General features: G+C 45.5%; 1 protein-coding gene across 1 annotated transcript in view; it reads right to left on the bottom strand.

Moving 5' to 3' along the window:
• The window catches only part of AGK (acylglycerol kinase), a 112584-nt gene extending 94303 nt beyond the window's left edge, over positions 1 to 18281 (bottom strand). Inside the window, exons 1-2 of the mRNA XM_057304194.1 lie at positions 18038 to 18281; positions 2509 to 2611 (exon numbers count right to left, since the gene is read on the bottom strand). The gene's annotated coding sequence lies outside the window, so the exon portion shown is untranslated. The remainder of the gene's footprint in view (positions 1 to 2508; positions 2612 to 18037) is intronic.
• Positions 18282 to 23042: the final 4761 nt, after the last annotated feature.

Raw genomic sequence — 23042 nt, 5'->3', positions numbered from 1 at the left:
AAATTTGGTGATTAGCCTTATGAATTTTAAGAGTTCTTTACATATTTTAGATACAACTCCCTTTTCAGGTATGTTTTACAAATATTTTCTCCCAGTCTATGCTTTGCCTTTTCATTTTCATAGCAGCGTCTGTTGAAAAGCAAAAGCTTTAGATTTTGGTGAAGTACAATTTATTTATTTTTTTCTTTTATGGTTCATTTTTACGTGGCCTATTTAAGAAATTTATTAAGATCTTTAACACGAGATCATTAAGTTTTTCTCCTGTGTCTCCTTTTAGAAGTTCTATAGTTTCCACTTTTATATTTAGGTCTAAGATCTATTTTAGGGTAATTTTTGTGAGTGGTATATTATAAGGGTTGAGGTTTCTTTTTTTCCATAAGATTATTCAGTTGTTCCAGCAGTATTTTTCAAGATACTATATTTCCTCCCACTGAAATACATTTGCAGATCATTTGACAACAGATACACAGATCTATTTATGGACACTTTACTCTGTTCTGTTGGTCTATGTGTCTATCCTTATGCCAATACTATCTTGATTAATAAGGCTTTGTAGAAAGTCTTGAAAGTAGGTAGTGTCAATCTTACAATTTTGTTCTTCTTTTTCAAAATAACTTTGGCTATTCTAGGTTCTTTGAATATCTATATGGAGTTTAAAGTCAGCTTGTCAATTTCTACAAAAAAAAGGCTACTATGATTGTTATGGGGAGGAGACAATCTTTTCATAATATTGAATATTTCAATCCATGAACATGGTATCTCTCTCCATTTATTTAGGTGTCTTTAATTTATCTCAGAATGTTTCTTAAGTTTTAAATGTATATGTCATACACATATTTTGTTCAATATATCCTAATGTTTTTAATGTTTTTAGTATTACTGTAAATGGTACTATTTAAATTTCAATATCCAATGGTGTGTTTTTAGAATGAATAGTTTAGATCCTGCAACTTTACTAAACTCCTTTATTAATTATGGTATTTTTTTGTAGAGGCTTAAGGATTTTCTATGTATACGATCATGTCAGCTGTGACTAATGGCAGTGTTACTTCCTTTTTATCTGAATGTATTTTATTTCTATTTCCTTATTTTACTACTTAGTAAGGCAATATGAAATAGGATTGGTAAGACAAGGGCATTCTTGTCTAATTCTTGATCTAAGGAGAAAAGCATTCAGAATTTCACCATTAAGAATGATCATAGTGTTGGGGCGCCTGGATGGCTCAGTCGTTGGGCGTCTGCCTTCGGCTCAGGGCGTGATCCCGGCGTTCTGGGATCGAGCCCCACGTCAGCTCTTCCACTGGGAGCCTGCTTCTTCCTCTCCCACTTCCCCTGCCTGTGTCCCCTCTCTTGCTGGCTGTCTCTCTCTCTCTGTCGAATGAATAAATAAAATCTTAAAAAAAAAAAAAAAAAAAAAAAGGAATGATCGTAGTGTTGCCTGGCTGGCTCAGTCAGTAGAGCATGTGACTTTTGATCTTGGGGCCATTAAGTTTGAGCCCCACATTGTGGGTAGACCTTACTTAAAAAAAAAAAAAAAGTAAAAGAAAAAAAAGAGTGATCATACTTACAAGTTGATCATGGATGCCCTTTATCAGTTTAAAGGCATTCCCTGCATTTCCTAGTTTTATGAGAGTTTTTGTCATGAATATTTGTTACATTTTTTTCAAATGCTTTTTCTGCATCTATTTATCTGTGCCTCCTGTCCTAGATTTAGGACGGGGATGAGAGTCCCAGTCTGGGCAGCACTGAATCCACTGACAAGCGCTGAATGAAATGGGAAAATAGAATAGGCAAGTTTGGGGTTAGAGAGACGGATAATCTTTGATACTCTTTTTCCCAGATCTCCCCAAAGGTAATTGAAATTTTCCAGTTGGAGATTTATTTATTCCAATTGAAAATACTTCTGAAGCACTAAGGACGGATAATATAATCAATGTGAATTTGATCAGATATTTTCCCCCCAATATTAAACTGACAAAACGCTGAGGAAATGGGTATGGGGGTCAGAGGTCACTTTGAAGCCTGGTGTGCGTGGAGGTGGGCAGGCTAAGAGAGGCCACTAGAGGTACAAGAAAAGGTGGGAGATGTCACAGACGCCACAGAAAGGAACTGAAATGATACCATAGCATAGATACATTTTGCATTTTCATGGAGAACCGTGGAGACCACCATGCCACTGAACACCTGCTTTCCTATATTAATTCTTTTTTTTTTTTTAAAGATTTTATCTACTCATTTGACAGAGAGAGAGACAGCCAGCAAGAGAGGGAACACAAGCAGGGGGAGTGGGAGAGGAAGAGGCAGGCTCCCAGCAGAGTAGGGAGCCTGATGTGGGGCTCGATCCCAGAACGCCAGGATCACGCCCTGAGCCGAAGGCAGACGCTTAATGACTGAGCCACCCAGGCGCCCCCTACATTAATTCTTTCTTGACCAAAGAAGGTCACAAACACGAATTTTAAAATGAAAGTATGCTTTAAGCTGTTTTTGGCAAATAAACCCAGAACGTACCTTGAAAGAGCGAATCCTTGTTCAGTTGACAATGACCTCTCAAGTCCACATCTCCCCAGTCAGACTCTCCAGCCAGCACTGCTCATGGTGTGTTTGTAGAACACTATTTCAGAAGGAAGTTAATAGTTACACACACATACCAAACACAAGAACAAAACAACGATGCCATGAGCTTGGAAATCACTAGGCTAACCATGTGTCTTTATATTAGAATTCAATAGAACCTCTGACATACAAATGAGCATATAAATTTCCCACGGGTGATATAGGAGATAGTGTTATATGTGTTACTTAAGCTGGGAATAGAACTTCCTTTCTTGTTTCAATGCTGGTAGTCAAGAGGTGTGGTAGAAATACTACTAGACTTCAAGACAGGAAACTCAGGTTCAATGTCCAGCTCCTCTGTCTAGTTGTTATGTCATTGTGGGTGCTTATTTAAAATGTCTGCATCTCTGTTTCTTCGTCACTATAAAGATAATTCTCTAACTTACCTATAGGGCTAGTCATGAAGATAAAATGGGTTATTGAATGTGCCATCACCTACTCAGTATCGAATGCCACATACATGTATGTTCTTTCGATTCCAAACCACATGCTCTTAAAGAAAATGCAGATTTAAAAATCCATTGTGAATTGCATTAATTAGATTTGAAATGTTACACATAGTGATGAACCTAAAATCTTACAAGCAATAAAAGGGATATGGACTGACATTCTGCATAAGGTATTTGATGTATATAAGAGACGTAATAATGCCATCCACATTGTAAGAAATGTCAGGAATTCTACCTCCTGCATGAGGGACAGAGTAACCCAAGCCGTTAGGACAGTCTGGGAGTATAAAATAGAATAAAGACTGACCCGTTTGTAGGAGAATACCAGAGCACTTGTAGAAAAACAGGAAAACATCAAAAGAAAGAGGGTACTTTGAAGCGGCAGAGGAAAAGAAAAAGGACACTCCACCCAATCAGGGTTCTTCCCTCATTTATTGGACATTTGACCTTGGGCATTTAACGAAGCCTTTCTGCTTTAATTGTGAAATGGCAATGGCACATCTCCTGTCTGGAGTTGGGGGATGGATCCGATTCTCTTTTCCACTTCTCAGTTCAGCATTTCCTTTGCACACCTTTAACATTTGATCTTGGTCTCATTGTCCAAAAATTGCTCAGTCTCCAAAACTGCAAGATGATAAGCACGAATACAAAATCCTGCTACTAATTGTGTATGTAATTGCTGAGATTAAGTTCTGTGACTTAAAATTCTCTGACATTAATTCTAAAGCTCTTGGTTTATTCCTTATTTCCACATAGTCTCTTATCTTGAACCTTAAGAGGAAGGCTTTAATCCTACCAGCTTTTAAAAAGCAGGGCACGAAGCCCTGTTGGGTGCTTTGGCGGTGCAGTGAGCCTGCAGGGATCACCACTGGGTGGCGCTGAAGATCCGGCTGTAGAAGGAGACTAGGGATACACCAGCACAAGCGTTAATTTCCTCTGAGTCTATTGCCTGGCACCAGGCTGCTATTTCCTTTATTGTCAGGGATCTTGGGGACGGCTTGGCTTGAATCTAATGCAAACAGTCTCTCTGCAGTGCTCAGCAGTTGGTAAAGGGGGGTCCTGGGCTTGGCAATAATATCTCCAGGGGTTTATCACAAAATCATTGATGACGAGATCTTTCTGCCTCCTCCCAGACTCTTCCCTCAGTTCCCAGATCTGGGGCCTATCCTGTTTCTTCAGCCACTCATTCATTCAAGCATTTATTGGATGCTCTTACATATCAGGCATACAGCCAAGAGTGATGTGGTTTGAGAGATCCAGGACATTAGCATTTTTTTTTTCTTAGTCTGCCATCAGCACCAAACCCAGGTATCGGGCATTGGGGTGACTGCTCGGGTCCTGCACTGAGGGGACCAAGTTGCTGGCAGCTGAGCTGTGTTTCCAGGAGGGAGCAGAGGTGGAAATACCGTGGCTTTTATATTTACAACTGGCCCATAACACCCCCCTCCTCCAGCACACACTATCTGCATGACGGCAATGTAGCTTCTTTGCCCGCCTACGCCCATATCAAGCTGACCTTAGCACCTTCTTTTTCTCTTTAATAGAGCTATTGATATTCATTTTGGTTTAACTCTATTACAATGTAGTCTTTGGGTTTTTTTTGTTTTTTAAGTAAAAAGTCTAGGGAAGTGAACATACTCTGTATGATAGATGAATGATAGAAATACGTCATTATGCATTTGTCCAAACCCAAAGGATATACACCAAAAGTGAACCCTACTGTAAACTACGGACGTTGGGTGATTATAATGTATCAATATAGGTTTATCAATTGTAACAAATGTACCATTCCGGTGAGCGGCATTGATAACGGGGCAGGCGCTGCATGTGTAGGGGCAGGGAGTATATTGGAAATCTCTGTACATTCCTCTCAATTTTGTTGCAAACCTAATAAAACTGTTCTAAAAAATAAAAGTCTTTTAAAAAAAGTCTATCGGGAATTCATTTGTAATAGAATAGTATTCAGCAATAAAAAGATAGGAGCTATCAAGCTATCAACGAAAAAACATGAAAAAACTTTATATGCATATTACTAAGGGAAACAAGCCAATCTGGAAAGGCTACATACTATACGATTCCAACCCTATGAATCTGGAAAAGACAAAGCTATGGAGACAGTAAAAAGATCAGTGGTCGCCAGGGGTTGGAGGAGAGGGAGGAAGAGATGCCCCGGTAGAACAGAGGGGATTTTTAGGGCAGTGGAACTATTCTGTCTGATACTCTAACAGTGGATACATGTCATAACACATTTGTCAAAACCCATATAATGTACAACCAAAGAATAAACCCTAATGTAAACGATAGACTTTAGTTACTAGTAATACATCAGTATTGACATATCAATTGTAACTAATTGATTCAAGACATTAGCAGTGGAGGAACTGCTGAGGGAGTCAGCATATAATGGGAACTCCTTGTACTTTCTGTGCAATTTTGCTGTCAGCCTAAAACTGCTCCCAAAAAACCAGTCTGTTTTAAGTCTGTTTGGAAAGACCTCATATTTACATAGTGCTTTAGTTTTCAGATCAATCCACTTGATTCTCACAAGAGCCCTGTAAGATGTAAAGGACTGGTACTGTCCCAAGTTTATAGATGTGGGCAGGAAGGGCAAGGGAATCAAGTGCCTTCTCAAGTTCATGCAGCTAATTAAACAGAAGGCCAGGGACTTGCACCCAGGTCTCCTTGTTCCAGATCTGAGTACTTGCAAGCAAGGAATTGATATCTCCTCTGCACTCTCCAGTGATTATTCTTCTTTCTCCCAAGGTTGTGGAGTTCAATTCGATAGAGATATACACAAAATTACAGTTCAAGATTTTGGTCTATGGCTATTTGACACGATGTAATACAAGGATTTCATGTGTAAAACAGCATCTTTAACTTTTTTCCTACCAATGCTTTCCTCCAGTGTCTTTTGGAATCTTTTTTTCCTCCCCAGTGTTAGGATAATGCATTAGAACAAGAATGAAAACAGGGGCGCCTGGGTAGCGCAGTCGTTAAAGCGTCTGCCTTCCGCTCAGGGCGTGATCCCGGCGTTCCGGGATCGAGTCCCACATCGGGCTCCTCTGCTGGGAGCCTGCTTCTTCCTCTCTCACTCGCCTGCTCTGTACCCTCTCTCGCTGGCTGTCTCTCTGTCACATAAATAAATAAAATCTTTAAAAAAAAAAAAAAAAGAATGAAAACAGAGAGAGATGAACCAGAAGCAGCTGGGGACATTTTTATAGAATATAATGCTGAGGATATGGGATTCCTCTCCGTAAAGAGCCACAGAAGCTTGGGATGGGAGGGGAGTCTTCTGGGAGGCATCGTGGTCTCAGAGCAAAGCAGCATCCACCCTCAGACTGCACAGAGCTAGTTTTCAACAGCGACACCTTGTGGTAGTGAGAATCAATAGCAGTAAAAGACAGCTGAGACCCTCATTTGCTCTCTTGGGTATGGAGACCATACTGACTCCTCTGGAGACCCGGCAAACCTCCAGAATTCCTTGACGTGGTGGAGGAGGGGAGTGAAAATTCCCAAGAGAGGCATCTGCTTTCAGCTAAGGAATCATCTGGACACCAGAGCAATACATTAGAAAAACAAAAGAGGAAAGACCATGTAGAGACAGAGAGAGGAGCTGGTCATCTACAAACCAAGGAGAAAGGCCTCAGAGGAAACCAAAGCTGTCTTCATTTCTGACTCCCAGCCTCCAGAACTGTGGGAAGATCATTTCTGTTGTGGAAGCCCCCCAGTCTGTGATATTTTACGGCAGCCGTAACAATCTCACACAGGCATATCGTAGGCACTCCGGAAAGTGAAGGGAGAAATGAATTATGCAATTAAAAATTCACAATGTGTGGTAATTACTAGGAAAGGCAAACAAAGGTTGCTGAGAACAAACAGTAACATGACCTAAGCTAGTCTGGGACAACTTGGAGGGATTGTCTAAAGAAGTGTATTTAGGTTGAGGCCTGAAAGACTGGTGACCATTGGCCAGGCAGAAGGGGTTAGAGGCCGGTAGAAAGCTTTCCACACTCAGAAGGAACAGCATGTGCAAAGGCCCTGAAGTGGTAAGGAGCACAGTGTGTTTTTGGATTTGAAAGGTGATGCACAGAGAAGAGGGAGAGTGGTTCTAGAAGAGGCTGGTGAGGCGGGCCAGAGCCTGACCAGGTAGGGCCTTTCAGGCCATGTCGAGGAGTTTGAAATTAGGGCAATTCATTGAAGTACAGGAATGACAGGAACATCTTTGTGTGGCAACAAGATTCCGCTAGCTGCTGTGCGGAGGCTGTAAGGTGGGGTGGGGTGGGGCAAGGATGGATGGGGAGAGACCAGGAGTCCACAGGAGGCAAAGGAGGACACTGTGTCTTGAACTAGGGTGACAGAGGCAGAGGTGAGCAGGCAATTCCAAAAGATACTTAGAAAGCGGCACAAAAAAGAAAACAACTGGATCCCTAACCTCAAAAACCTTACTCTGACTGAGCATGGAAAACCGTGGGGAAGGTGGGAGTGGGAGTAGGTAAGGGTAGGAATAAACAGGAAGAGGAAGAAGTAGAACTTGGTCTAATAAAACCCTGAAGGTGGGTTTTAAAAGGGAATTCTGAGAGATCATCTAAGACTTGGGAGAAGATGAAACTAGGACCGTCCTGCTAACACCGCTGGTTTGATTATCGTACAAAATTCCCTCTGTACCACGGGAGCCACAATGCATATTGGTTCACCACTGGAAATAATCATATTTTGCATTAATAGTTTTGGCTTTCAGCTCATCTTCATGCTCTTTCAGATCTGTTTTTTTTTTTTCTATTTGACAGATTGTACTCTTGGTTGCCTTTTAATTATTGAATGGCTGTTCTCTATCTGCAGCCTCCGACTAGTAACCTTATTATAACAATTGCCCAAGACTCAGAACTGAACAGTGCACAATAAAAATCCACAATAATGAAAATGCTTAAATTAAATAAAAATCTCCTAACAAGTAGCAGAGCACGCTGCAAGGGATTGTATGAGTCACCGACTGTATGAATGATTGAATTTGGAAGTTATATCAGCTAAAGAAAAGCATATTTTGATCTTAACATTCAATACCCAGGCCTAATACACTCATCACAGAGCCTGTGAGTGAAATAGCCGCATGCAGGGATTATTAACCTATAAATAACATCCCAATAGTCTGTTGGTATTTATGACTACTGTTTTTAAAAATATTTGCTAGGGACTTTTGTACTTGCTGCCTATTACTTTGCACTGATATCTGTACATGTTCTTAACTCTGTGCGTGCATGTGTGTATGTGTGTGCACACGTGCACGCATGCGTGTGTGCACGTGCGTGCATGTGTGTATGTGTGCATGCATGCGTGTATGTATGTGTGTGCACACGTGTACGCATGCGTGTGTGCACGTGAGTATGTATGTGTGTGCGCACATGTGCGTGCATGTGTGTATGTGTGTGTGCATGCGTGTATGTATGTGTGCGTGCACGCATGCGTGTGTGCACGTGCGTGTGTGCGTGTATGGTATTGCAAGCTCACTAAAACCGCCATACTGTGATACATAGGCTAGAAGCTGCTTCTCTTTTTTTTTAAAGATTTTATTTATTTGAGAGAGAGAGAGAGTAAGCGCGAGCAGGGGGAGAGGCAGAGGGATAAGGAGACTCCCCGCAGAGCATGGAGCCCGATGCGGGGCTCGATCCCAGGACCCTGAGAGCATGACCTGAGCCAAAATCAAGAGTCCGATGCTTAACGATGCTTATTTTTAGAGAAGAATATGAACAGAAAAAAGTCTCATAGAACATTAAAGAAAATCTCAATTTTGTGACTTAAGGATGCAGAATGGTTTTATGAATAGAACTAGGGGGTTATGTTCTGAATTCCCTTTCTCCTTTACCACAACAGCAAAAAGGAATCCTGTGGCTAGAGAGCTGATCAGGCACTTTACAAAAGAGGAGACCAAATGGCCAGTGGTCACATGAAAAGTTACTTGACCTCCTTAGGAATCACCTTGAAATAAAATTGAACCTTGAAATAAAAATGAGATACCATGGCAGAATGGCTATAATTAAAGACTGATGATACCAGGCCATGATGAAGACTTGGAGAAAGAGAAACATTCCCACCTACCTGGCGGGGGTGTAACTGGTACAACCACATTAGAGAGCAGTGAACATAGGCGTACCCGAGGTTTCGACTGATAGGAAGATCATTCTATTAATGTTCTGTTGCTGCCATGACAAATTGCCATGAACTCAGTGGCTTAAAACAACAAATGTATCATCTTATGAACGTCAAAGAAAATTTCTCTCTCATAGAAAATCTCCTGAGTATTGAATAAGTACATCAAAAATTACCTATTACACCTATATCTAGCACTGGCTATGACCAAGGCCACCAAAAATGGGTCTCAAAGGGGAACTTCCGAAAATGCTATTCTGAAAGACATTTTCCTGTGGATCGCATCTGACATCTCTCTGAAGGATCAGGTGCAGATTTCCGGATATGTAGAGTCTTTGCTAAGTGTCTTTTTCCATTCCCTGGGAGAAGGAGTGGTCTTTGTTGCTATCCCTATTACCATGAATTCTTATGTTGTATTATTTTTAAAGAGTAAAACGTTTAAATACTTTAAAAAATTTTTGTCATCTTATGGTTCTGCAGTTCAAAAGTTCAAAATGGCTCTTTGGGGCTAAAATCAAGGTGTGTGCAAGGCTGTATTTGTTCTAGGGAACAATCCTCGATCATTTCAGCTGCTAGAGGCTGCCCACAGTCCTTGGACGATGGTCCCAAATCCAGCAACAGTGGGTGAATTCTCACAGTGCATAGCTCTGACCTTCTCTTCTGCCCCCTCTTCCACATTTAAACTCTTGTGATCACACTGGGCCCAGCCAGATCTTCTAGATTACTCTTCCTATCTCAAGTTTAGCAGAGTAGCAAATTTACTTTCATTCGCTACTTTAATTCCCCTTTGCCATGAAATGTAACATATTCATAGCTTGTGGGGATTAGGATGTAGACATCTTTGGGGGACTATTATTCTGCCTGTCACAATGGCCAACAGCATTGCATGCACGTGTGGATCCAAAGCCATGTATAAGGGTGTCTAGAGAAGTATTGTCTTCACTGGCCAAAGGCTGGAAAAATAACCCAAATGTACACCAACTGTGGAATCGATGGTTATATATTCTATACTGTGGTATGTTTATAAAACAGAATCCTTTACAGCAATGAAATAAATAAGTCACAACTTCATGCTACAGTGAAAATGGACTTCACATAATGTTAAGCAAGGAGCCAGCACAAAATAAAACATATGGTGGGATTCCATTTACGTAAAGTTTAAAAATAGACAAACCTGCCAATGATACCTCAATAAAGCTGAAAAAAAAAAAAAAAACCCCAACAACAATAGGCAGACATGGCGCTAGAAGTCAAGGAAGTGGCTAGATTTAGGGAAGAAGAGGAAAGGCAATGACTGAGAGAAGGACTGGGTCTTCTGGATGTTTCTGGACACTTCTGGATGTTTCTAGGTCATGTTCTAATTCTTGACCTGGGTGGTTACATGAGTGTGGTCACTTTATGAAAATTTATTGAGCTTTGCAGGCAAGATTTGTATGTTTTTCATATCTGTGTATGCTTCCATAAAAAGGTTCAAGAAAATGACCTGCTTGTGGTTCCATTCCTTATTAAATATTTTTTTACCTATTGCTCTCACCTGTCGTGGGGCCGCCCAGTGGAGAGGCCCATATGATGGAGTTTAGAAGCAGGTGATCTCTAAAACCTAGGAACAGCCACACCAGTGAGTTACCAAGTAGCCCTCTGACCTTCCAGGGAAGACTGCAGCGTGCGGGGTGGGGGGGTGGAGGGAACGTTGTGCCCAAGGCACCAGCTAAACCACTCCCAGATTCCTGACCTGCAGGAATTGTGAAAAAGTAGATGTTTCCTCTTTTCAAACCCTGAATGTTCGGAATAATTGGTTACTCGGCAACAGATCATCAGTACAGGAACGATGCAGAACCGCCCCCGTTGGTAGAGATGCGTACGAGAGGCCCGGCCTGTGCGGTTCACGTACCCTCACCCTCGTGAAAGCAAGGGCCGTGCTGATTGGAAAGTCAGATCCTTGAAGGCAGCTCCCTGTCATGGGCTGTTGGGGACACGTTCAGTGAGCAATCCACATTTGTTGGTCAAAGAGCAACAATACCTGAGTTACCAAAGACGACAAAACAGTCACAGTGTGTCACAATAGCCACATCTAGACATCCTGTCACGAATGTTGGTTCCAGAGACAAAGCTTCTGTTGGCTAAGAGTCCTACACAGTCCAGATGCATGCCAGGGCATGGAGTCTTTTCCTGTGAGACTTCAAATGAACTCTTCTTTCCCTCCAATTATGGCAACCAGTGTTTCCCTATTCAGCCCCCATGATGGTTACTGAAGCCTTCCTCAGAGCAGTTGTCCTGAGGAATGGCTCCCACGTGAGGGACACAAGCGAGTTCTGGGAAGTCACACCTCCCCTCGCCTGCTCCAAGCCTGACCCACTCAGTCAAGTAACTGAGATCTGCCCTTGGCTGCCATGTCTCCTCAGCTGCATCCCTACAACCCCCTGCTCTACGTCATCAGCCCCTCAGCCCAATGGGTAGCTATGAAGAGAAACGAAATGAAAACTTAATCAGTGTGTATTTCACAAATTACTTTGCTGTAAATGGTCTTTTCAAATATATCACCCACCGTCTTTGTGATGTAAAGCTCAGTTGTTCAGATGTCCTCCACGCCCCCTTCCCTTAAAGGATGGTGTGTGGGAAGGTAGACAGTATTCAAGGCCTTATGGTAGCAGAGATGGGGGGTGGATCTAGAACCTTCACTGAATCATTTCACTCAAAAAATACTGACCAAGCACCTACTATGTACCCGGTAGTGCTCCCGGTGTTGGATATACAACAACGAACAAAAGAAAGTCCTTGCCCACTGGCCTCTTTCAGTCCCTCCCCCCAGCACTCTCCACGTCCTCTCTTGGCCAGGGGAGAACTCCGGATGCTCTGCTCTCCTGGATATGGCCCCTTCATCCAGCCGCCTCCTCCCCCATGACTAGCAACTGCTCCTTTGTCATTCTGCACAGGTGGGACTTCAGCTGGGAAAACACAAACTCCTCTAAGATGGGCCAGAAGCCCAGGGTGACACAGGCCCTTCACTTCAATATTCTCAGCTTCCCCCATAACGACCTGTTTCTCTGCTGTTTCTCTCCCCTGTCCTATACACACACACACACACACACACACACACACATCTGGGTCCTGACCCTAGGAAGGGGTGACAAGAATCTATAGGATCTCAGGTCCTAGCTCGGTCTCCCCTTGCCCTTCATACCCTCCCTTCTAGCATGCACTGGGATAGGTCTTCTCTCTGACATGGACCTCCTTTTTCTAAAACCCACTCATCTCCCCACTGGGCATGGCTCTCCAATGTCAGAGGAGTCTGGGAATTTAGAAATCCCTGTTCTCTTTCTGCAACGCCCAGCTTTCCAGGCTCAGCTCTTGATTAAGAGAGATTTGATACCCAAAGGTTAGTTACCCCTTAGTTGTACCCACCTTCTCCCTCCCTGGGGCAGTAAATTCCTCAGACTTGGGGTTCGGGGTGGGGCTGAAAGAAATGAGGCTTAAAGGAGAAATGAAACTCGTTTTTAACATTTTCAAAATATGATTCTGTTCTCAACTCAACCACCTGATGTGGGAAACAAGGGAGAAGAAAAATTATTACATTTCCTTCCTACCTACAGCGCCTTGACAGGTCCTGGAAAGGGGCAGAGTGACATTCCTCTAGGGACTCAACCGCCCGGATGTTAATACTTTGCTAAGGGCAAAAGGCAATCTTAGCCTGACACCTGCCCCCAACTGGTATCCCTTAAGTCTACCTTAACATATAAAAATTCCTTTGGAAACTTCCTTTACGTCTAACCGCCCCCCCCCCAGATACGTGTTGGCAGTCATCCCCCAAGCATATGGCCCACCGATATACATCTGCAGGGTCTCATGACTCAGGTTTTATTAGATGGTAATAAATGACGTTTTCCCAACAACAGCTAGCCCCCTCAAGGTCCTGGGAACCTTGCTTCCAAAATTCCTTAGAGACTTAGGCTATCCCTAACCCTCTCCCACCTTGAGGGTATATAATGGGCCACTCCTCATGACCCCGGTGCAGCTCTTTCTGCCCACGGTTCCTGTCCCCATGCTTTCATAAACCACCATTTTGCACCAAAGACATCTCAAGAATTCTTTCTTGGTCGCCGGCTCCGACTCCAGCCCACCGAACCTCACCGATATCCCACAACCTCATCACACCTACAACTCAGACAACGATTTTTAAACATTTTTAACATGCAAGTCCCCCCTCCCCCACATCTCAACTTGCCCTCACGTTCAGAGGGAGGCCTGAGAGCTCGGCTGGACAGCCAGCAGAGGGAAGCCACAGGGGGACCTGCTACTGAGCCCAGTGAAGATTTAGCACATTGATTTTTCCCCCTTTATTTTCTCGAGGCTCTGTGGTTTGTGATTGAGTGGGGAGGTTGGGGAGGACAGCCAAGGCTTTTAAAGGTGCCAATACTTTAGCAAGAAATAAGGAATAGTGGCTGTTAAAAGAGCCTGGATTCTCCACTCTACCCTCCCGCGCCTCATTTTTCTTTTCCTCTTTCTACTTTCTTAGATGACCCTGCCTGTCAGTGAGGTGATTCACAGCTTTGGTGAAGCAGAGGGAGGGAAGGACTAGGGGGAAGGCTCAGAGGGGGTGTCGGGAGGCTTGGGTCCTGCACTGGGCTGGCGATCCCACCTGAGCACGCCGCTGCCCAGCTCCTGGGTGCCAACCTGCCTTCGTATGCTCTTTCACTCCATCGAATCTTTATAGAGAATTTACTGGGTGCCAGGCACTCTGCGTGTGGTTGTGACAAAGCCGACATGGGCCTGCCCTCAGACAGCCTGCACTCTAGGAAGGCAATAACTAAGGACATGGCAAGAAAGAAATATGATGTGATGAAAAGTGCCACAAAGGGACCTGGAAGCACGCCATAAAGAGAGTCACCCGGCAGGGGCTTCCGAGATCAGAGGGGAGCCAGGGAAGAATTCTTCAGTGGGGGCCTGAGGGGTGACTGACCTAACATGGCGGCGAGACCCAGATCACACCCACAGGAACAGTGTGCCAAGGAGAACCAGAGACGAGGAGGAAAAGAGCTCGGGTCGACTCCTCAAACCCGACAGAACAGGTTTGGAAACTACCTCGCACATTTTCTGTCAGGCTTACTCATTAGCATCAATCTGTTCAAGTCTGCTAGTTCTTGAAAAAAATTTTTTTCTGAACTTTCTAAATTAAAAAAAAATTTGTGAACGGTGCTATAATTAGGATCTAAAATACTTCTTATGAGAAAAGTCAGAAAGCAGAGATCCTTGTGAAATTAACTCTCTTCTTCACTTTCACTGGGGGAAAGACTCAAAATCTTTTACAGAAAATAGGAAATTGAGTATGCCCTAAGATCTTTCTCATACAGTCGTACGTTTCCCATCTTGTAGGCTTTGAGCTTTTACCAACAAAGGTCATTAAAGCCACACAGCATGTCCGTGACTATGGTCACAAACATTCTTTCCTTTCTTCCTATTCTCTATCTCGATGCCCATTTGTTCAGCAAATATTTACTGAACCACCTATTGAATGCCAGACACCACGCCTGACCCTGCCAAGAACAGAACAGAACAAAACAGACTAAGTCCCTCTTATGAAGCTTATCTTTCGCCTGGGCTAGACAGTCAGTAAACCAACACACAACGGGTTTGTCAGCCTTAGGTGATAAATAAAGGAGAGAAATAAAGCAGAGAAAGGGGACAGAGAGAGATTCATGGAAGTCAGGGTTCCTACATTATAGATAGATGAAGATGCTATGTGAGCAGAGGCCTCAAGGACAGGAAGGGAACAGTATTTCAGGCAGAGGGAACAGAAGATGCAGAGGCTCTGGTGGTACAGTGTTTGATGTGTTCTAGAAAAAGGATGCTGGTGTTGCTGGGATAGACTCAGAGGCACATTAGTTTGTAAACTCCCTGAAACAAAAATCTGGATGCAAGTGGTTTATTCTGGAGGTGATCTTACAAAGCACTAAGGACAGGGAAGTGAAAGTAATGTAATAAGTGGGACATTAGGGAGTGGGTTACCCATGTTGGCTCCTGAGGTTCACCCCTGCTAGGGATCTCTGCGACCAGAAGGAAGATGCCTCAGAACTGCTCCAGTGAGCAGTCAGGAAGCTGAGTATGTATCCAATTCCCATCCCACTGACGAAGATGGCTTTTGGAACCTCCTCCCGAGGCCATAGAACTCCCCCAGGCTGGAGCAGAGGGCAGCGCCTGCAGTAACTTCTGGGCCACCCGGGGGATGTGGGCGGGGCATTGGCGGTTTCTGCCGGAGGCCATGGCAGAGAGGAGGTCAGAGAGGAGGTGGGGGCCCAAATCATGCAGGCCTGGTAGACCACCTTAACAACTTCCAATTTTATTTTCAGCAAGATGGCAAGCATTTGGAGAGTTCAAGCAATGTGATCTGATTTCCATTTTTAAATAAAAACAGTATGAATATTGTAGGAAGAGCAGACAGGAGGGGAGCAAGGATGGAGGCAAGGAGACCAGCTGGAAGGCCTCTGCAATAATGTATGTAAGTAAGACATGAGGGCAGCCAGATATAGGGTGATAGCAGCCTGATGGTAAGACATAGCTCAGTTCTCCATGTATTTTTATTGATTTTTTTTTTAGAGAGGGAAAGGGTGGGGAGTGGCACAGGGAGAGGGAGAGAGAGAATCTTAAGCAGGCTCCATGCCCAGCACAAAGCCCAACACGGGGCTTGATCTCACAACCTTGAGAATGACCTGAGCCAAAATCAAGAGTTGGATGCTTCACCGAATGAGCCACCCAGGTGTCCCTCTGTGTATCTGGAAGGTAGAACATAGAGCATTTGCTAATGGGTTAAATGTGGAGCATGAGAGAAAGAGAGGAGCTAATGAAGACTATGGTTCCTGGCCTGAGAAATGGGGAGAACAGAACAGACACTGATTGAGACAGGGGTGGGCTTTGGGAAGAACTTTGGACCTGCTATATTTGGAATGCCTCCGAGTGGAAGATATATGAATGGAGATGTGGACTGGGCTGTGGGACATGTGCACCTGGAACTTAACTCATGACGATCTGTGACCCACAGTGGGGGACAATTTCCTCCTGGCCAGCCCAGAGTCTTCTCTATCTTGGCATGAAACTGCACGCTGTCATTAAATCTGGACACTTCCATCCTCTCCCTGCACTTCTGAGTTGGTATCATGGTTTTTCTTGCTTCTCATACTCCTCTCCCTACTCCTAAATCAAAAGATGAACAGGAGACTACGTAGTAGCCTCTGCTTGGGGAATGACCATTTTCATGCCCTCGTCTACCTTAACTTCCATTAGTTCCTTTCTGGTTTCTCCCGAGCTAAGGCAGAAATGCTCCGCAACTTAAATAAATACCTCTCAGGGCTTTGGTCCACTTCTGGCTAACCCAGCAAGCCTTCGAGAACAAGTTTTCTTACGTACAGGTTTCCATATCAGTACCTTGAATGGGAAGAGTGTTCAGAACAGTGGAAACAAGTTATTTTTCCCTAGAAAGATACACGGATGCTAACATATGAAATAAACAACCTTTAAAGCTCAGTGTCTTTATACAGTAAAAGTGTACTTGTCCACATCACGGTCCGTGTGGGTCAGGCATCTTTCCTGGTGGTTCTCTTCCATATGGTGACTCAAAATTCCAAGAGCCCTTCCCTTCCAGCACTTGGGACACTGATGGCCAGGTCTGAAGGTGGCATATACCTCACTTCTGCCCACATTCCATTGGCTGAAACTGAATCAGGCGTCCCACCTATGGGCAAGTGAGGCTGAGTCTATTCTCCCTACTTGCCCAGGGAGAAGCTGCAGGGTTGGCCAGCATCTAGCCCATTCCTGACAAAAGGCTTATCCCTGCCGGTAAATTAATACCTTGTCCTTATTCTCTTGTGAGTGGTATAGTGTAAGTCTACTTTGCAATGAATTGTTGCTGCCAGTGAACCAAAAAGATCGTTTCTGAATCTGCAAAGTGAAGGACTGAAAGGGGACACAACCTGGAAGTTCCTTCAACCATATCTCCTCTGGAACACTGCCCGCCTGAGACATCAGGAAAGGACCAGGTACATTACCTGTCCTCTGTTTAATATGCCAATGAAGTGTGTCCTAAATTTACTTATTTCTAGGATCTCATCCTAATTCCCCAGTTAAGCTAGGTTTCACTGCTGTCCCATGCTACCCCTGGCTAGGAGGTAGCTGAGGAAGGGATTCAAGAAAGAACAAGGAAAAGAAAGAGGGAAAGGCTAGCAGAGAAGAGAAAAGCCCGTGAATGAGAGAAAAGAAGAGGAGCTCAAGGTGAAAGTCAGAAGACACAAGACAGAAAGGGGTGGAGGAGCCAAACAGCGAGAGGGCGAGAGCTTTCCGGAGAGGTGACACAAAGGTGGGTTGGGGGGTGGGGAGGAGAGACGGCTGCGCAGAAATGGGGCAGGGTGCCTTTAAGAGCCCCGGGGCTGCAGCCTGGGAAAGGGAGCAGAGCTGTTACTACGCCGGCGCGCGCCGCTCATTGGGCGCCCCGGAGCCCGAGCGCCCCCATTGGGGGAGCAGGACCCGTTTCCCACCTGGGGAGCAGGCAGAGCGGAGGAGGGGAGGGTGAATGGGCGGGGAAGGAGGGAAAGCAGAGACTCACTGGAGGGCTGAGCCAACTGCCAGTGCAGGAAAGAACAAGCAAGCCCCTCTGTGCTTGGCACGCGAGGTTTGGACCCCCTGAAGACACTCCAAGCTCCCACTTTTCAGGCTCCGCTTGGAATAAACACACTCACCCACCAAGAGACGATGGGAGCGAGGCTGGTCCTCCTTCCCCTGCGAGCTGCTCTGCTCCCACGCCCCGCAGGCCGTGACTGCGCGACCCTGAGCGCACCTGGGCTTACCTGGTCGCACCTGCCGCTGGTCTCCGGCAGCGCAGGCTGCCCCCCGGACTTTGTCCCGCTGTGCCAGAAAATCCCAGCCCTGGGAATGCGAGGCCAAGGAGTGCGAAGTAGGGTGGAGGGTGCAGGGGCTGTCATTCGGGCGCTCGGGAGAGGGCTGCCTGGGAGCAGCAAGGGCCAAGGACTCAGCCACAAAAGATCTGAAGGTTTTGTCCTCTGAAGGCTAGGCAACATTTTCCAGATTGCTAGCTATGAGCAGACAGAGCATGTGCAGAAGGGATAGAGCCACTTAGGGGAAGCGCTGCGCGCGGGGGGGGGGGGGGGGGGGGGAATCAAGTCCAGGCACAGGTGGAGCTGGGCTGCGCTGAAGGTAACTCCCTTCAGGGCGAGTCCCCCGCCCCCCTCGCTGGGCATCCTAGGCCTCCGACCTCAAGGGCCGGTTCACTCTTCCACTCCGTCAGGTCGGCCTCGATTTGTTTTGTCTGTCTTCCTTTTGTTGGCTCTTTTGCGTTTCTTCTCCCTTGTTTTTCTTCAGTCTGGGCCACAGCTGAGACTTCTCTGGAAGTTACTGAGTCTGCAGGGCGTTTAGTAATAGGCTAGCCCCAAGGCGATCCCAGGTGAAGGCTTTTTTCTTCAGGCACCTTGCGGAACTTTCTTCTACCACCATCAAGCCTTCTCACTGCCAAACTCCACCCAAGCCTGTCGGTTAAAATGCACAATTTACTTTTCAGCTGTTTAATGGAGACAAGCAGGTGACCTACATACACAGTGCAGTTTTAAAGTAATAAGTTTGACACGACCAGCCACACAGAGAAACCACGTCATCACATTAGCTACATTGCAACAGTGGTGGTGAAGGTGTGCTTATTTCACCCAAACATCTCCTCAGGGGTTGAATGCCCTTTCCAGGTACCCCCTGTTATCACCCCGTTTTGGGTCCCTTTGGCCAGGTTCCCAGGATTGGGGGGTGGGGGAGGGAAGGCAATGAGTGGTTGCCATCTCCCGTGCTTCACACCTGCCTGCCTCTCCAAGGCTTCCAACCTGCACCCTCAAGTTCTCTGGAACTGTTCAGGTCTACCGAGCTCCTACCAGGCTCTGTTCTTAGAGATCTGTTCTTCCTTTTAGTTCGTGTGCTGTGCGTCCTCCTGTCCTTGCTCCCAGGGTTTCCTGGCACTCCCTTCACTGGGATCCAGCTTATTTTAGTGGTACTCTAGCCTGCTCTCTGGAATAACTACACTAGAAAGTTCCCTTAGCTTGCCATAGCTCCAGCCCTTAGCCTTGGCAATATGGGCCAACCCTGGGTCCCCTTGTTACCTTGACCGGTACCACTCAGGAGGCTCCAGATAATGGCAACTCCCAGCTGGGTTCTGCCTTATAAAGAAACATTCTTAAGAAGTTAAGTCCTTTTGCTTTCCAGGAGACACAGCCTCATTTCTAAGCTCAATCTCAGATTGCACTCAGGGTAGAGACACTGTGAAAGAAGGTTTTGGAGCTAGGTTCCATAACTGGAATGTCTTTGAATCAGAAAGTGCCTTCTAGACTTTCAGGGCTGGATTGGACCTTTGAGATCTCCTTGACCCATGGTTTTCAAAAGAGATGAGGAGGACTGACAGGGCTGAATCATGCCAGTGATAGGAAGCAGTGTGTCCAAGCATCTGCAACGTACGGGGCAGGTCGCCTAGGAGAATGGCTCCAAGCCAGGCTGATGGCCAGGATCACAGGGGAGCTGGACTGGTACGTTTCCGCCGGGCGCTAGCTTCCCTTCTCTGCTGGGTTTCTCTAAAGGGCTCATTTAATTTCTTGAAGTTCTTCGTCCACTTGTTCTTGTGAAATTTTCCATCCCCTCTACCACTCCTTCGGTGGTTTTCTCCTCCCTATTTTCTCAGATCCTCTGCTTTTCCACCCACCAATTTGAGTCCCACACAAATACCAGAGAATAGCATGGAATTTTTCATCACTTTATATTTACCACATGCCTTCACATCCATTCTCATTCATACTGTTTCCTCAAGAAAACATCTTGATCAGTTTTTCAGCTCTCCTGTGCCCAGCTGGCACCTACGGACACATCTATACTTAAACACACATAATAGAATGTTTAATCCTGCCCTTCCAGAGGTCTGCTTATTTGCACTGAATCCCCAAAGGTAGAGAGCAATATAATAAATGTCCTGCCCCCCACATCCTAATGGGTGTTAGATCAGAGGCAGGACACCTTATGAGATTAAACCAGTGTCTCCAGAGTTAGTCCATCCTCCGTCCTATGAAAGAGAAGGCCTTGGAGAACCAAGGAGGACACCACTCCCTTGCAGAGAATTTTGATGCTTTGCCCTCCTCTCAAGTTAGCAGGGGTTGCTAGGGATTACCTAGCAGCCTGGCCTCTTTCTGGGGCATATTGGGAACTAGTATATAATACATGCCTGAAAAATGTAAAGGCAAAAGGCTTGAGATGGGAGAAGAGAGAGAGGGAGAGAGAGGGAGAGAAAGAACATGGGAACTGCCCTGGAAGCAATGAGCGCTTGCACAAATAACTATAGGGCAGTGATGTTTCCCGGTGGAATAAATCTGTGACATGCTAGAAGGAGATCACCTGGAGTCATCTTCAAAGGGACCTGGCCCAGGAGCACTGCCTGGGAGGATAGACTGACCCAGGAGAAGGGCGGATCCCTGATGCCGAAAGCCTGAGTGTTGGAGGCTTAAGTGGCCATTGGAAGGAGCCATCTCCTGGCTCATCGGAAGGAAGGGAATATCAGAGAAACCACGGCAGAAAGCCTGGAGTGAGGAGTCAGCTCTGAAATTCTACCAAGGCCAGAGATCACCACCATTGCAGCGGCCAGAAACCGTACCTGTCCCCTCATCCCCTCCCCCGCCCTCACCAGGGCCAGAAACAGCAGCTAGCTAGAGGGGGCAGAGCCTGTGGAGAAAAGAGGGGAGCAGGGAGCAGGCCCCCTGTCCCAGTCCTGTCCAGGAGTCAGAAGAGCCGGAGGAGCAGAGCTCTAAGGACAGTTCATCATTACATGGGACTGGACATATTAACTATGAAAAGAAATCGGTTCCTATGATTGCAAGCACCAGGAAAATCTGAAGACCTGCCCAGGATTTCCCCCAAGGCAAAAACTAGGCCACAGAGCAAAGAGACGCAAGAGGAAGGAGGCCCTCTCATCCAGTATAATGAGCACACATACTGGCCCCCACACAATGACAGCTGAGCAGATAAGGCTTTATCCAAACATGAATCAACCCACAGTAAATTTAATTGGGAAGGACATGGACTTTGTATTTCGACTTGGTCATTCCGACTGTGAATGTTTCTTAGGATTCGAGCTTGGGCTCACACACCCAGCAGCCGTGAATCCTTTTTCTTCTGGGTACACGTTTTCTGTTCGCTACTCTGCCGCCCAGTGAAGCAGGGGGCAGGGAGGTGACTTCACTGGGTTATGGGTTTAGAATCCAAACCGCTAGGCTTTCTATAGAGTATTGAATAGCATGGGTTTTTTTTTCCTGCTCAATTATACTTTTTGTATAAAAATAGAAATCTTTCATAAAACCAGAGCGGCATAAACCAGTGTTAGCAGAACAGAAATTACTGCTTCAAATGGTGAGTCCTCTAGTTCTATAAAGAAACGGGAATATTTAGAGGTATTTTCTTTCTATTCCAGAGGCTCACGTATGCATAAGAACTGTCTTAGGACCTTGCTTAATGCAGGTTCCCAGGCCATGTCCTCGGAGACTGTGGTTTAGGAGACAGAACCAGAGACTCTGATGCCTAGCTCAACTGAAGAAAGATTGGTTTTGTATTTTAATTCGTAGTGATGACATTGCCACTGACTCTACCCCTTTGTTCCCCGCTAGATGGAGTGGAAATAGTTTACTCTGAGTCTTCTGAAGCTAGAACATTTTGGAGGGGCTGAGATTTTAGCAACTTAGCCAGATATCAAACCTCTTAACGTTTCTCTCGTGGAAAACTAGTAAATTGGTCCTAACTACCTGCCTTCTAGTTTACTAGAAGAACACGTATTTGCCCTTTGTGTGGCTCCTTTTCTTTGGGCGACTGGAACAAACAGAACGACCAGCTAACCTGTAGATTCACAGTGGCTCCCCCATCAGGACCACTGTTCTCATCAAGACCAAACAATGCTGAAGTTGACTCACTAAACACTTTCCAAAGCAAAGATCACACACTCGGGATTACATACCAGTCTGCTTCGGAGACATCTGCTTTAAAAGCTTGGGGTTTAAAAATCTAAGCCAGCCCAGTGCACTTAATTGGAGTTTAACAAGATTTTAAAACAGAGTAATTTCTTCACACGCCTGGAGATAATCAGATCGGAACAGGTGTGACTAGAATAGTAAAAACCAGGAGACAGGGAGCCCATCTAGTCAAGGACTTAATCAGAAGCTCCAGGCAATGACCTTTCGGGTCCTTTTCCTCGAAGAATCTGCCATTTGTTTTTCTCTACTAAATTTCTTCTTGGCTTTGGCCCCATCATTCCAGCCTGTTGAGAACATTTGGAGTCTCGGTTTTGTCTTTTATCACATTAGCTATTACCCCCCAGCTTTGATTCGTCCTCCAGTCTGATTCACGTACCTATGAGAGGTTCTTTCAAGCTGGTGAGAAAAACCAGTAACTTCGCTGTGGGGGCCATCAGCCTCGTTCCACAGGCAACACATGTGCGGCCCTAGCTTGCACGTGGAACTTCAGGCTACACCTATAATTGCACCAAAAAAAGAAAAAGGCAAGTAAATAGTAAGTACATTCCCTAAAGATTGTCAGAGACAAGGACAGGGTGAGTTAGGGTCAGCATGGGGGTAGGGAGGCAGGAAAGTGATAGGGCGGGATCGTAAGGAGTCTGCGAAGGCCTAGAGGACCCTCATCACAATCATGAACGGTAACAGCGTTAAGGGTCAATCGCCGAGCTAGCACTGCGCATGCGTCTCAGTCCATCCCCACAACCCTTTATAGGGAAGAACTAGCGGCTGCCAGCATGGCCTCTGGGGCCCAATGGCT

This window comes from Ursus arctos, unplaced genomic scaffold (assembly GCF_023065955.2).
Source record: "Ursus arctos isolate Adak ecotype North America unplaced genomic scaffold, UrsArc2.0 scaffold_3, whole genome shotgun sequence".
NCBI classification, from domain to species: domain Eukaryota; kingdom Metazoa; phylum Chordata; class Mammalia; order Carnivora; family Ursidae; genus Ursus; species Ursus arctos.
The sequence above is the reverse complement of the archived record's forward strand: the minus strand, read 5'-3'. Positions and strand labels throughout refer to the sequence as shown.